General features: G+C 41.5%; 1 non-coding gene and 1 pseudogene across 1 annotated transcript; one reads left to right on the forward strand and one right to left on the reverse strand.

Annotated features, from left to right (window-relative positions):
* The first annotated feature begins 7,119 nt into the window (after positions 1 to 7,119).
* Positions 7,120 to 8,101, forward strand: LOC125582365 (annotated as a pseudogene).
* A 4,789-nt stretch (positions 8,102 to 12,890) lies between these two features.
* On the reverse strand, positions 12,891 to 12,997 carry LOC125582701. The gene has a single exon (XR_007320157.1). It is a non-coding gene; the product is annotated as a small nucleolar RNA R71 (small nucleolar RNA).
* Positions 12,998 to 15,581: the final 2,584 nt, after the last annotated feature.

Consider the following 15,581-nt stretch of genomic DNA (forward strand, 5'->3'; position numbering starts at 1 on the left):
TAATATAAAACGTTCTTATATGACTTTTTAAATATTTATTAGGAAAGTCGTGGGACCATTATAAAAGATTCTCCAAATTGCGTTGATATAAAAACATTAGGCAATAACATTTGGTTGTATATGAAACTATAAATCATGCAATCTTTGAATGTTTTACAGCATTACAGACATGGGCACATGCAGCAACAATCCCAACTCCACCATCAACGTTCCTCAGCGCGAGTCACTACGCGAACATCGACTATCTTTTTTGGAGGAAAAGCGATATAGAAGACCCTGAGCTGGATAAAGACCCATATCTCTGTATTATGTGGTATATCTGAAAAGCAAGAAATGATAAACTATTCAGAAGAATAGACATGGACCCTTTCGAAACTGACCGACATGCTGAATCAGATTGCCATATTTGGTTTGAAGCAAACATGAAACAAGAAGAACAGACAGTTACAATAACCTCTGACCATATAGCAAGTTCTGAGAGATGCCTAATAGATGGCTCATGGACACATGACGCATTCTTCAGTGGTTATGGATGGACATGGAAAACCTCAGAAGGAACAACTCAGCTATTGGGAGCAAGAAACCAGCGACGAAGAATCTCACCACTTCATTCGAAACTTGATGTCCTTCTATGGGCGATGGAATGCACGCTTCAACTGTCGACGTGTCAGGCTTTTGGCACCGATTGTAAGGATCTAATCTCATTGATTCAAGAACCAGGAGCATGGTCCAACTTCTCCACTGAATTAGATGAGCTGCAGAAGCTGAAGAGCAGATTCCCAAATTTCTCGACTGTTTTTATTCCTCGTTCCGAAAATATATCGTCTGATTCTTTATCTAAGATGGCAAGATCCTTTCACTGGGACCTGTATTACATTGGTTGTTCTGTTCCGGTCTGGTTCTGATGCGCCCTAAGGAACGAACACTCGACCGGTAAGGAAAGATATGGACTCGATCCATGAGGAAGGAGAACTGATGGAATGAACGGTGACACAAAGGGTTGCGGATGGCCCAATGATACTACCAGGGTGCTTGATTGTCGCCTGATATGACTCACAGGTCCGACAAGGAAGCAAAACTCGATCTGTTGCCGGACGTGACGCACTGGTCCAACAAGAAAAAGGCGTTTAACTTGGAGCTAACCACACCAAGAAAACTAAGAGGTGTTCTGACCAAAGAACAAAGAGATAAACTCATAAAAAAAGGAAAAACAATCTGATTTATTCCTTGGATGTGATTACATATTTATACTAGTTTGAGTCAAAGAAAGACTTAAAGAGTTTGTGGAAAATCACACCTAGAAAATGAAAACAAAGACTAGGAAATATTAAAGAGAGTCAAAGACTCTTGATTTCCAGATCTGGACGAAAATGACTCTTCAGCTGATGTCCAGGTTCATTCTGGTAGTACAGGTCCAAGATGGGAAGGATATGACACACGCGGGACGATCCACACACGCGCCAGACACTCCACATGACCCGCCGGTTGATTTTCATGACCAAGATGTGTACTGGTGTGAGACAAGTCTTCAGACAGCTTATTTTCCATGCCTTAGTGAAATATGGATGAGAGAAATCCATCAAAGGGTCGGGCACTAAAGCAAGGACGTCAGGACAGCCTTCGGGACACGCAGGACACACCAAAAGGGCCATAAAAGAAAATCTGTGAACATCTTCGGATTCTTCTCGTCCCAAGTTGAATCTGGTTTGACTATCAGTCTTAGAATGTTGAATTGGCTGGGAAAGAAGTGAAGTGGGTCAATCAAATCAATCTCTAGGTCGTGGTTCCATACTGAGCTCAATTCCCGACGTCCGTGGGTCAATTCGATGGACAGCACATGCGGTACGGTCAGAGTGATCGGATGGGTCAGTACGGACGGTCTGATCAGCACGATCCAAAGGGAAATTATGATCAGCATGGACGGAATGATCAGATGGAATGACACGGACAGTAGGACTGGCATGATCCGACATGAAAACCTCGGTTTGGTCGAGCTGGTAAGCAAGAACGCCACCTTGGGCCGTGTCCATGAACCAAACAGATCGGTGCTCGATCCAGGGCGTATCATACTCTCCCTCTTCAAAAAGATTTATCCTCAAATCCGTTATACCTGAATCAAAAGAAAATGAATCAGACAAAAAGAATTTTAAAAACAAGTAAAATTCATTGAAGGATAAATTTGGAGAAAAACTTCCTTGGAGTTTTGAACTTGTTTTCCTCAAGTATTTCCAGTTCCATGTTCCAAGAACACAAGTGTTGTGTCGTCGTCCTCTGCTTGCTTCCATCTGAAACTGATCCTTTATACCCTGCACTTTCAAAACAACTAGAAAAACCACATCAAATCTGCGAAAGAAATAATCAAAGGGTTTCTCTAACCTTAAGTCATCAAAAACAGGATCCAAGCTCTTAGGATAACCATCAAGCACGTGGGGAAACATCAATCAAGTAAAATGATTGCCAAAAATTGGGTTTCTAATTTCAAAATCAGGCATAACTGTGAAACTGTTAGGAAAAGAATGAGACAGTGCCAATTTCGAAAACCTTTCATCATGAATGAAATCAAAATGATTCTTTGGTTTAAGCAATTTTTCTTCATGCTTTTTCCTAAACTAAATCTCTTTCAAAGCACAACTCATTGAAAATAATTCATGAAAAGGTTTAAGAAAAATGTTTTTCAACCAAGTAAAGATCCGTGTTTGCTTAGAAATTCTCGGTTTCAAAACATTTTCATGATGAGCAGAGACAATCAACCCATGATACTTACAGTGCTTTTGGTTTGGACAGGAGATTGACTGAGGAAACATCTTTGGTTCATGGAGGATCGGTTTTGGCTCAGGCCGCTTCTTTTTTGGGCCTGAATCTCATTTAAAAGTCTGGTACTCGCGGATAAACAGACTGGAGAACCTCCGGTTTGGAAAATTCATAACTGCTTCCTCCTTGAAGATTTGCAAGTGATTCCAAGCCTCAGTGAATCTTTGGTCAGTTGGCTTTTCAGGGAAATTAGATTCATGATAAAAGACCTTCTTAATGTTGAGATATCCTTTTTGGGCTGAACCCCTGTCGCTGGCATCTCCAAGGTAACCGGTTTGGACAACAAAGCTTCTCCAAATCTCAGGCTGTTGGCCACAGTCAATGCTTTCATTTCTCAGAGGCTGAACCTGTCTTTCCTGGATACTCAAAACAAACACTAAAAGACCAGGATCAAATGTGCAAGACAAATACTTGTTCAAATCAAAAATCAAGATATCTTTTCCAAGAACAAGTAGCACACATTTCAGCTTGTCAAGATGCACATCAAAATATACATTACAGACCAGAATTTTATCAAGATATGCAACAATAATATTCATTTTCAAGACGTGCATATCGTGCTCAAAGACTCAAGATGTATTTCAAAGAAAGTGTTGTAAACCATAATATCATCAAGGCTCAAAACAACACAATTATCAAGAATTGATCTCAGAAAATGCAATGTTTTATCAGTTTCAGAACTCAAGAGATCAGGCTGCAAAACAGAATCACAACAATCAAGATCACAAAAATCAGTTTCAGTTTCAAGTGATTTCTGTTCCAGCATCTTTTTAATCAAGAAATTGTCCAACGCACAAGAGGATGGAAAAAAATCATCAGTGATCAGTGCATGTCCAGAAGAACTCAGATCAAAGCCAATGCCTTTGAAAGCAAATGAATCAAACGATTTTGTAGCACAAAAATCAGTTTGTTGCAATTCAAGTTCAAGAGATCTATCAAAATAATCAAAGCCTTTGCTATGCTTAAAGAACTGATAAAACTCAAGATTATTCCAGACTTGATGCCATTGTCTTTTTGAAAACGTGGTTGATCAAGAATTTATCAGGTTCAAAGATTTTAAAATAATTAATCATGCTTTCAAAAACAGATTTTGAAACACAAAAATCTTTCACCTTTTCAAGACCAAAACGAATCACATCAAGAAAACTGATCTTAACAAACATATCAGCATGAGAATTAAGCAAATCAGATTGCTCACAGTGCTCTTGAAGTTCAGAAGACAAAGGGGCAGGAGTGGTGTCGGGATCAAAGCAAAGATGGCTCTTCATAGCGATGGATGTGATGTTTGTTGCTTCTTCATGAAAGACTGGACCAGGTTCGTCCTCCTCATCAAAGATAGGATCTAGATCTTCATCAAAAGATATCCTAGTATCAAGACGTGGTCCTTGATGTGGTAAATCTAGTGGCTCTTCCTCAAAAACCTGTGGAGACAAAACAAGTCTACTCGGATGCTCCGGTTGCAAAACGGCTAGTTCTACAATAGTCTGTTCATTATCATTTATAAACTCAGATTCAAGAGAAGGAAGATCAAAAATTTTCTCACAGGAAACCAAACTTTCAATTGGCTCTTCATCAGATTCATCAAAGATGGGTAAAGAATCTGAAAAATCTTTATACTCTTCAACATGGATTTCAGATTTACCTTTAGGTTTTTCACTGATGAACAATGATGGTTCAGCTACAGGTGTACGTGTGGTTGTCTCTTCTTATGGCTCTTGCTGATTTCTTTGAGGGCTTTCATCATTCCTTTCTCAAAGTTGTCACTGATTTCTTGGACATCAAACTGAAGTAATCGCCTTTTTGGATCAGCCACATCTTTGGTCGTTTTGATATGATCCTTGCACCTTATGTCTAGCCGTTCCCGCACACTAACAAACTCATCAAAATTATTCGAAGAATATTTAAATGGAGGTTGAGAGTTCTGCTTGCTACTTTTCCTTTGAAGACCAAACATCATAACCTGAAAATCTCAACACAAAAGTTAGGAAAAAAAACCTCACACTCTCAAGTGTTTAATCTCACCCACTCAAGTGTTTCTCTCAGATTTTAAGGTAATCACACAAGCTTCTTCTCAATGTTCTAAGAGAACAGATCACGGAATCCCAAGGGGTAGATCCAAGCAAACAAAAAGTGTTTAAGATAGAAAGATAAGAGATTTAGCTTTTTGGAATCCGCTTTAACCACCTCTAAGGCTGGATTTCTCCTCAGCCAGCAGGCTTACTCATCCACCACCAATCCACAAATCAATATTTTTTTTTTATATACTTTTTCTTTTCTTTTTTCTTTTTTCTTTTTTGATAGATCTTTTTTTTTATGGATGGTAAAGAGGAGCCCGTATTCAAGAAAGATAGAAGAACAATTTTGTGAAGAAAATGGTAGATGAGAAAGATGGACAGACAATACCAGAAGAGTGGCTCTGATACCACTTGATGCGCCCTAAGGAACGAACACTCGACCGGTAAGGAAAGATATGGACTCGATCCGTGAGGAAGGAGAACTGATGGAATGAACGGTGACACAAAGGGTTGCGGATGGCCCAATGATACTACCAGGGTGCTTGATTGTTGCCTGATATGACTCACAGATCCGACAAGGAAGCAAAACTCGATCTGTTGCCGGATGTGACACACCGGTCCAACAAGAAAGAGGCGTTTAACTTGGAGCTAACCACACCAAGAAAACTAAGAGGTGTTCTAACCAAAGAACAAAGAGATAAACTCATAAAAAAAGAAAAACAATCTGATTTATTCCTTGGATGTGATTACGTTTGAATCAAAGAAAGACTTAAAGAGTTTGTGAAAAATCACACCTAGAAAATGAAAACAAAGACTATAAAATATTAAAGAGAGTCAAAGACTCTTGATTTCCAGATCTGAACGAAAATGACTCTTCAGCTGATGTCCATGTTTATTCTGGTCGTGCAGGTCCAAGATGGGAAGGATAGGACACACGCGGGACGATCCACACACGCGCCGGACACTCCACATGACCCGTCGGTTGATTTTCATGACCAAGATGTGTACTGGTGTGAGACAAGTCTTCAGACAACTGAGTTTCTATGCCTTCGTGTAATATGGATGAGAGAAATCCATCAAAGGGTCGGGCACTGAAGCAAGGACGTCAGGACAGCCTTCGGAGCACGCAGGACGCACCAAAAGGGCCATAAGAGAAAATCTGTGAACATCTTCGGATTCTTCTCGTCCCAAGTTGAATCTGGTTTGACTATCAGTCTTAGAATGTTGAATTGGCTGGGAAAGAAGTGAAGTTGGTCGATCAAATCCATCTCTAGGTCGTGGTTCCATTCTGAGCTCCAATCTCGACGTCCGTGGGTCAATATGATGGACAGCACGTGCGGTATGGTCGGGGTGATTGGATGGGTCAGTACGGACGGTCTGATCAGCACGATCCAAAGGGAAATTGTGATCAGCATGAACGGAATGATCAGATGGAATGACACGGACAGTAGGACTGGCATGATCCGACATGAAAACCTCGGTTTGGTCGAGCTGGTAAACAAGAACGCTACCTTGGGCTGTGTCCATGAACCAAACAAAACGGTGCTCGATCCATGGCGTATCAGGTTCCACAGACCACCTCAAGCTTGAGTAATAGATCAGCCGTTTGACGTCAAAAAAAGAAAAAGAAAATAACATTTGGTTGTATATAGTAGCTTTAAGTTAAAAATGAAAAAGCGCAACAAGTTTGCATGAATAGATTTTTTCAGAATGTTTCTCTTTTGATAGTATAGTATCTAGGTGTATACGTAAACTGACCGTATGATCCTAGATAACAATCATCATGTCCATATGGGTCTTTTCTCTAACCATTTCTTTCCAATAACAAACCCTTTCTTGCGGAGCAATCAAGCCTTCAATACGGGGTTAATGATACCAATAGTTCAGTGTCTAAGATTTTTCGGGACGTTCATAGATGATGCTAAGTCAACATTGTGTAGAAACACATGGAGTAGTCGATTTTACGCCAGTGTACAGTGTACCACGCGCTGCAACACAAGGTGCGTAAGACAATTATATCAAACTATGTCATATTACTCATTTACTCTCCGGTTAGTCTTGCTTTTTACGATAGCTTTTTGAGCATCTCCGGCGGCGTTATCACTGGCCGTCAACTTCACCAGCATCAATGTCAACATGCATCACCATACATATCGTAATACCATTTAATTGACTCCGTTGACAATTACGTGCGAGTGTGTCTATGTAAATATAATCAAGAACCTGTAGCTGCTTAGAAAGAAAGGTAGTGCTTAAATGTGTTAAGATATTGATCAAAGAAAACGCAACAAAAATGGATTTGTCGTCGAATGGAGGAGTGTCACCTGGGTTTCGGCTTCATCCCACAGACGAAGAGCTTCTTCATTACTACCTAAAGACGAGAATACTTCCAACAAGTTTGAGATGGAAGTTATCAGAGACGTGGACTTAAATTCTTGGGATTTACAAGGTACTACTTTTACTTATTTAACTCAATTATGGAGAACATTTATCACAATTTATTGCTTGATATATGGATGTACACTAGTTTTGACTACAAACACATAAATCTTGATAGCTCTTCCACTTCTTGATTAATTGTTTTTACTTGATATATGGATGTACACTAGTTTTGAACCAATTCTAACTTCGTACGCTTCTTTGTGTGTGTGCAGAGAGATGTAAGATAGGGTCAACACCCCAGAACGAATGGTATTTCTTCAGCCAAAAGGATAGAAAACACCCGACCGGGTCAAGGACAAACCGTACGTGCTACTCATGAAGGGTTCTGGAAGGCAACAGGAAGAGACAAATGCATAAGAAACTCTTACCAGAAGATAGGAATGAGGAAGACGCTTGTCTTCTACAAACGAAGAGCTCATCATGGCCAAAAGACTGATTGGATCATGCATGAATACCGTCTTGAAGATGCTGATGATCCTCAACGCAATCCTAGTGTATATATATGTCTTTTTAGTTAGGTAAATCTATTGACTATAGTTTAGGCAAATATCATCAAGACGGTCTTTTTGTGCTTTTTCAAATATTTAACCGATATATACCGTAGATAATTATCATTAGAACCATCTCCTTAGTCAACAAACAAATGAATTAGTATATGGTCTCTGATTTTTTACGCTATTTCTCTATACTTACATAAATTAAGGTTCTTGATTTTTGTTCTTTGTGCAACATCATGCGTTAAGTTCATTTGATTTGTTAAGAAGTCTATAATATTTAATAAGTTTGCTACACATTATTTGATCTTGTAGGAAGATGGATTGGGTGGCTTGTGAAGATGTCTTCTCTGAAGTAATCATTGACGTAATTGCTGATGTAGACGATGTGTTGAATGGTGAAAATCACATGGATGCAAGGTGTTGAGCTGAAATCATGTAAACTTGGAGAGCAAGAGATTATCTTGAAGAAAAGTCAAGAGGAATAAACTTAGGGAGCAATTTTATGACTTAAAGAAAGAGAAATAAGTGCATTAAAAAAAATGAAAGTTACACTTATTGTTATGGAAGATGTTCATATCCATGTTGACTTTGAGTTAGGGTTTTGAGAACATGGAGAATAATATAAGATAGCTATGGGTCATTTGTAGAGACACAAAGAGACATAGGCTGATCTTATAGAGAAAGAGAGATAAGCTCTTGGAAGTGTTCTTGGGTTGTGCTGAAACAGTGACTGAAGTACTTGACGGAAGAGAGACATAAGCGGGTAGATTAACAATCATTCAGTAGCATGTGTTAGGGTATTAACACTAGACGTGTAAAACTGAATAAACAAGGTCTTGTAAAGATTGTTTAAAAGAGATTCTAATAAAGCATTTGTGGTTGCTTGTTTAATTTGTCTCTCGGTTTACCTTCTATTTTACCTTAGTTGTGTTTGCCTCTGCACTTACAATTGGTATCAGAGCGGGTCACCTAAATTATCGGTGTGATCCTTAAGGTGGAGATGGACACGATTGTTTTTATTCAAAAGGCGATCATGTTGAATGTGTACCAGTATGCTCATTGGAAGGTTCACATGAAGTAGTTGATTCGACGAATCAAAGAAGATGTGTGGACAACTATGGAGATCGGTTGGGAGGGGTCTACCATAGTCACAAGAGATGAGAAGAAGCCCAAGCCAAAATATGATTGGTCAGGGGCAGAGCGCAATGCATCAAAGTTTAATGCAAATGCGCTTTCTGTGAACTTTGGAACCGTTGAAGTAGAACAGTTTCAGCTGATTCAGAGGAGTACTTCAGCTAAAGAGGTGTGGGGAGATCCTGATGAATTCGTTTGAAGGAGATAAGAGTGTCAAGAGGACACGTCTAGATCACCTTGGGTCGCAGTTTGAGAATCTCAGGTGGTCCGATAATGATTATGTGGCAAGCTCCAGTGCCAAACTCAGTGCTATGGCGCATGAAGCATGTGTAGCATGTGTACTTAGGAAGAAATACAAGGAGAAGAAGCTGGTAAAGAAGTTACAAAGCTGTCTTCCGACAAAGTTTGGAGCTCACAAGGCGGTCCTGAATATGACCACAAATACGGATGAACTCAAGTTTGATAAACTTGTGGGTATGCTGAAGGAAGAAGAAATGGAGAGAGGCAATAGTTTGATCTCTACGATGAGTACTACTTCAAGGAGTATTGCACTTGTAGCAGACAAAAATGGTGAGAGACCTCTGAATTTTGAAGATTTCATGGGTATGTTGGCTTGGAATTTTGGTAAGAAGATGAATCTCTCTGGTGGGAGGAATCAATATGATCGCCATGGAAGTGATAATGGCAATGACTGAAGAAGGGAAGAGGTCTCAGGTGCTATGAGTGTGAAAGCATTGGTCATATAAGGGCTAACTGTCCTATAGCACAACGAAGGAAACTTAAGTGTTTTGAGTGTAGAGGTGTTGGACACACATGGCGTGAATGTACAAACTCAAATGGAAGAGGTAAACCATCGTAGTCGTCTGATGATTCAGAGTCTGAAGAAGATGGAACGGTGATAAAGAATCTTGTTGCATTTAGTGCTCGCAAGGAGAGATACAGTGAGTCCTCGGATTCAGATGATGATACAGACGATGGGGAGTATCACGTGCTGCTTAACAAGGTCAAGGATCAGTGTTTGGGACTAGAGGATTTGGATGAGATGCAAAAAGAGCTGCTTTAAGTAATTTATGAAGAACTTGTGGCTGTAAAAGAGAAGAATGAATTTCTTGAACAGGAAGTTAGCAAGCAGAGGGAGGTTGCTACTGGTTAACAAGAGGAAGAAAGGATGTTGGAACGTGATTTGGCTGACAATCGCAAACATATGAGGATGCTCAACAGTGGATCCAAAGACTTGGATAAGATACTTGAATTGATCGGTTTCTGGCTTAGCTCAACCAGCCAAGGTGAATTGGGGATTGGGATATCGAGATGCTGAGAATACTAAGGAAGTACAACATAAGGGGCTATCACACTTCGTGCAAGGGAGCACATCAAAAGGTGGAGCCAAAGAATCTTGTCAGGAATTACGCCGGGATGTATGACAAGGAGTACGACATGAGGTTCTACAGCGTGTAGCTGTGAGTAACAAGGCAAAGGTAGTACATCAGTGCAACAACATAAAGGTCAGACAGAAGGTTCAGAAGCATGCTTGTGCATCTGATACAAGGAAGGAGACTGATCAGTGCATCAGCAAATGTGTCAAGCCAAACAAGAAGCAATATCAGATGTGTTGTTAGTTATGTGGGAAGGTTGGACACAAGAAGGTGGAGTATTTGCTCGTGATAAGAGCCGAAGCATGGCTAAGAAGGTGAACAAGACGTTCATTAAACCAAGAGGGTTGGAGAGGTGCTCTTAACGAAGAGTGGCTTACTTGATGAGATCAAGGATGAGACATCAAAAGAAGGGTGCAGCTCTGGTAGGAGTGATCTTGTGGTTGATCAAAAAGCATCAAGCCTGGAGCCAGGACACAGAGGTGTTTGTGGTACAAAGGAGAAAGAGATCAAAGTGTGTGAGGAAATGATGTGAGGTGATTATCAGGAGGGTGATAGTGAAACCAATCCAAGATAATAGCAACGAGTGCACTCGATGAAGATAGAAAAAGAGCTCACGGTCAAGAAGACGATACATGAAGGAAGCCAGGTCCTCAACAGAAGATGGTCGAAGGGTAGTTTGACAGGTGTGTCAGATCGTGATGCAATACTTGTAATATATTCCGCTGCAGCAGGGACTGTATCATGATTACGCATGTAGAAGCAGACGGGTGCGTGATATATGGTGTTTTTGGCACCATTGTGCATATGCTTTCTAACAAGTTTTCAATGATTTATCGAGTTAGTCCAGTCCTTTTAGAGTCATTTCAGGTCTGGAGTGGACTAAAAATCTAAAGGAAGAAGCGTGAAGAAAGGAGCAAGAATTGGAGACTTTCCCCGCGAAACAATCGAGCGGAGCAGTCTGACGGTTGATCCCATTAGGAGCAGCTAGACGATTGTTCCCGACATTTATGGAAGTTTCCATATCTTTCAAATTTTTTTCCTAATCATCTATTCTCTCCTCCGAAGTCGATGGCGCCTATAAAAGCCATCCCTATCTTTATTTTCCTTTTACGCTAGTTTTGCAAGAGACCTAGACCTATTCTTGGATTTTTGCTATTGTAAGGGAGACGGCTCCTCTTCTTGACAGAGAAGATCATCCTGAACCCTATTGATTTCTCTTGGGATTTATATGCAGTATTATTCAGTTATCATGTTTGTTTCATCTTGTTTGATGGCTGAGTAGTCGGCTAGCTTGTCTAGGGTTCTAGGGTGTTAATCGCAAGGCTAAACATCAATAAGCGACCTTATTGTTTCTTCATTCATCTCGGTTCTTAACGCTACCTCTAACCTGATCACTTACTGCTAGATGTTAGGTTTAATCTACTCATTAACCGTGTAGTAAATTGCTTGATATTGAATGAATGAGCCGCACATCCCTAGTCAGCGAAAGTAGATACTTGGGGTGCTCGGTGAGCCTATCGGACTTGATCTCTATTGCTTATAGTCGATCCTTGATCAAAACGACAATTTAGGCAACAAGGTCGAACCGCAAAGAGAACAGCACCACGACAGTGGGCTGTTCTACTTGAGTGATCCGTGTTCTAGATTGTACTTCAAAGCGCTTGAATAAATGTTTGGTTAAGCATTGACACCCGATGAGAAACCCTAGATCGGCTTATCTTTAATATTGAATTCTACTCTTCGAAATCATTTACTTTCCTTGCACGTCACCACTTAATTCAAGCCCCACTTTTAGTTTTAGCTATGTTGAAAACTTATAAGAATAAAGTGTAAACTGGTCCTCTGGATTGAATCTCAAATACTACAATTACCACTATTAACTTGACAGTAGGAAAGGTTCATATTTAGTGTATCAAGTTTTGGCGCCGTTGCGACGGGGACAAGATATTTTACTTTTAGTTTTCAGTTCTATATTTAGTCTAACATATAACTTGCTTTCAGCGAATGATCCAGGTGTATGACCAGTAGACATACTCGGAGCAACGCACAAGGACCATTATTCACGCTAAGTAAAGAAGAGCTCGCAAGATTAGAAAGACATAACCGTCAACAACCGCGGCCTACTAACACCACAATGGGTGAGATGATCTCACTGCTGCAATGGCGCTCATGCAACAGCAAATGCAGCAGATGCAGCAGATGCAGCAGACCATCAACACACAGGAAGCTGCTCACCAAGCAGCGGCTGAACTTGCTGCACAGCAAGCTGAGCAACAAGGCGCTCCCATCGGAGAACGGAACCTTCCGCGGAACTTCCCTACCACTCGCTCCGCTATAAATCCTCTTCCCTGCACTCGAGAGGATTATGAGATCAAGCCTGCTTTGATTGGCCTGGTGCAGGAAAAGATGTTCAACATCGAAAACTTTGAGAGAGTCTGCAACTTCTCTCGTGCAAATGGAGTGCCACCAGACTACGTCAAATGCACCATGTTCCCATTCTCTCTTGATGGGAAAGAAGCTCGCTGGCTAGCCTCTCTCCCGACTGGTACACTTACTAAATGGGAACATGTCAGAGCAGCGTTCTTAAGACACTTCTAGACGAAGAGGAAAACCGCAGCTCTGGGCATAATATCTCAAATTGTAAGCAAAAGACTGACGAGCCTTTCTATGATGCTTGGGAGCGTTTTAAGGAGTACCGAAGGGAATGCCCTCACCACGGGTTTGAGGACGATTACATACTGGAAGTGTTCTATGATGTAGTGAGCTATGAATTTTGTAATGCTCTTGATTCCTCGAGTAATGGAGATTTCATGACTCAAACAACACCTGGCGCATTCGCACTGATCGAGAATATGGCGTCCAGTTCGCTCAATAAGAACAAGGAGAACGACCGCTCCAAGAGCGTAAACAGCATCGACGATCTAGCAGCAAATATTGACCAGCTGTTGAAGGGCAATTAGAGCCAAGTTTTCATCATGGAAGAAGCCGCATCAGAGAACAATGCTTCAGATGTCACACCTCAAGGGGATAATACCATGGACGATCAGCAAGAAGTAAGCTACGTCATTGGACAAGGATGGTAGTTCAAGAACTACCACCCGAACCCCAACGTGAGGAACAATTCTCACCTCTTTGCGTACCCTAAGATGGACAAATCGGTTGACAACACGCAGAACAGTCAAGGACAGAACAACAACTATCAGAAACCGTACCAAGTAAGAACATATGCTTTGAGCCAGGCGCAGCACAAACAGTTCCAGAACCAAAAGCAGCAGACAGTTCAACAAGCTGCCCCTTCACCTACGACAGCTCCACAAGAGGAGATGAAGGGTCTAGCGACGATGATGCATCAGTTACTCCATAGTCAGCAAATTCAAGGGAAAGCGTTGAATCAGGTCACCATGGACATAAACTCCAGGATGAACCACATGTTCAATGACCTGAGTACCAAATATGACAATGTAACTAGCCATATGCGTCAGATGGACGTTCAGATCGGGCAGACAGCCGAGAGGGTCAAGAGACAGCAAGGTACTCTACCTGGAAAGACCGATAAGAATCCTAAGGAATGCAGTGCCGTAGCACTAAGGAGTGAAAGAACACTCCCGGACGCAGCCCCTAAGAAGTTACCAGCGGCGGAAAAGGGCAAGCAAAAGGAGGGCGAGCAGCCACGATCTGAAGAAGCCCCTCTATCTGACAAGGAACCGGAACAGCCTGCTGAGACTGATCCGACCCCTGCCGCTACACCTGTACCTTCACGTGAATACACGCCTAAGGTTCCATACCCTGTTCCAGCAAAGACATCTCGCAAGGATCGGGAGGAGACAAAGTGTAAGAAGATGCTGGAGGATCTAACTATCAAGTTACCTCTGATTGATGCGACCCAGATGATACCTTCTATGCGCAGTTTGATGAAAGGTTTGATCTCTGGCAAGATCACTGGGGACAGTGAGCTATTATTGGTTTCAAAAGAGTGCACTGCAGTACTTCAGAACATGCCGATTAAGAAATTGGATGATCCAGGGAAGTTTGTTCTCTCGATACAAATTGGGAAAACAGTGTTTGCTTGGTCTCTATACGATCTGGGTTCTAGTGTCAACCTCAGGCCTTACTCCGTGGCAAAACGACTGGGTTTCACAGACTTCAAACCAACAAGAATCTCCCTGGTTTTTGCGGACAGATCAGTCAAGTCACCGGTGGGTATTCTGGAAGATCTCCACGTCCAAGTAGGCAACACCTTTGTTCCGAAAGATTTTATGGTTCTAGAGGTTGGTGAAGAACCAAGAGATCCACTCATCCTGGGTCGTCCTTTCTTGTGCACGGCTGGTGCGATTATTGATGTTCGACAAGGGAGGATTGATCTTCACCTGGGAGACATCGTGATGAAGTTCGAGATGAACAAACTGCTGAAGAAACCGATGATAGACGCACAGACCTACACAGTTGAAGGCAAAGATCAGGTGATATCCCCTCAAGAAGGAATGACTGAGGAAATCTTGATCGATGACCCACTCGAACTGGCTCTAACCCGAGCTGAGACTGAGCACAACGTCATAAGCGTGGACGCGGATGGGTACGACAAGATGTTCGACTCTGCCAGAAGCATGGAAAAGATGGTAGCTTATCTAAGTTTAGGGGAGAACGACGAGAGCAATCAGAGCAGTGTAGCAGGAGCAGCTATTCCGAAAAGAGCGACAATGCCGACCACACAAGTCGACGATTCATGGAGCAAACTGAAAGCTCCAAAAATCGAGCTCAAATCCCTCCCTACGGGGCTCAGGTATGCATTATTGGGACCAAATTCCACTTATCCTGTTATTGTGAACTCTGAGCTGAATAATGTGGAAACTGCTAAACTTCTGTGTGAGCTAAGAAAGTATCGTAAGGCATTAGGTTATTCTCTAGCTGACTATCATGGCATTTCACCTGATCTATGCATGCATAGGATACATCTAGAAGATGAATCAATGACTTCTATAGAACTTCAGAGGAGGTTAAATCCGAATCTAAAACATGTTGTAAAGAAAGAGATAATGAAACTTCTAGAGGTTGGTGTGATTTATGCCATCTCTGATAGCAACTTGGTTAGCCCTGTTCATGTAGTTCCTAAGAAAGGTGGAATACCGGTTATAACAAATAAAAAGAATGAACTGATCCCTACTAGAACTGTCACTGGACACCACATGTGCATTGATTTTCGTAAATCGAATGCCGCAACTCGCAAGGATCACTTTCCACTCTCATTCATTGATCAAAGGCTTGAAAGATTGGCTAACCATCCATACTGCTGCTTTTTAGATGGTTAT

The sequence above is a fragment of the Brassica napus genome, chromosome C2 (genome assembly GCF_020379485.1).
Source record: "Brassica napus cultivar Da-Ae chromosome C2, Da-Ae, whole genome shotgun sequence".
In the NCBI taxonomy this organism is placed as follows: domain Eukaryota; kingdom Viridiplantae; phylum Streptophyta; class Magnoliopsida; order Brassicales; family Brassicaceae; genus Brassica; species Brassica napus.